This window comes from Dama dama, chromosome X (genome assembly GCF_033118175.1).
Source record: "Dama dama isolate Ldn47 chromosome X, ASM3311817v1, whole genome shotgun sequence".
NCBI classification, from domain to species: Eukaryota; Metazoa; Chordata; class Mammalia; order Artiodactyla; family Cervidae; genus Dama; species Dama dama.
Genome location: NC_083714.1, coordinates 82152721 through 82153452, shown reverse-complemented (window position 1 = coordinate 82153452; position 732 = coordinate 82152721). Strand labels below are relative to the sequence as shown.

Genomic DNA, 732 nt, shown 5'->3' with positions numbered 1-732 from the left:
AAATGGACTTCTATAGTTGAAAAAAAAGATAACCTTGATTTCAACCTTACATTTCATACAAAAGTTAATGTAACACGTATCACAGATTTAATTATGAAATGTAAAATATAAAACTTTTCAAAAAAAAACTAGGACACATTTTTCAGGATCTAGGGCCACGTGGAGTTCTTAGACTTGACATCAAATTAATGATCTATAAAAGGTAAAATTGATGTTAGACTTTATCATGCTTTATAAATTTTGCTCAATGAAATGCTCTCTTAATAGGATGAAAATATAAGCTACAGACTGGGAGAAATATTTGCAAACCATATATTCTGAAAGTCCTTATATTTAGAATTCTTCACGAATTTGCATGTCATCCTTGTGCAGGGGCCATGCTAATCTTCTCTGTATTGTTCCAACTTTAGTATATGTGCTGCCAAAGTGAGCAGCACATATATTATGCTATATAGCACATATACTTTATGTATTTAGAACATATAGAGAACTATGCATGTGTGCTCAGTTGTGTTCAGTTCTTTGTGACCCCATGCACTATACCCAACCAGGCTTCTCTGTCCATGGGATTCTCCAGGCAAGAATACTGGAGTGGGTTGCCATTTCCTATTCCAAGGCATCTTTCCGACTCAGGGATCAAACTCGCTCTCATGCATTGGCATGTGGATTCTTTACCACTGTGCCACCTGTGAAGCTTCACAAAGAACTGTATAAAGTCTCAAATGTCTATTA

General features: G+C 35.4%; 1 non-coding gene across 1 annotated transcript; it reads right to left on the bottom strand.

Moving 5' to 3' along the window:
- Window positions 1-327: 327 nt before the first annotated feature.
- Window positions 328-437, bottom strand: LOC133053234 (U6 spliceosomal RNA). The gene has a single exon (XR_009692167.1). It is a non-coding gene; the product is annotated as a U6 spliceosomal RNA (small nuclear RNA).
- Between the last annotated feature and the right edge of the window lie 295 nt (window positions 438-732).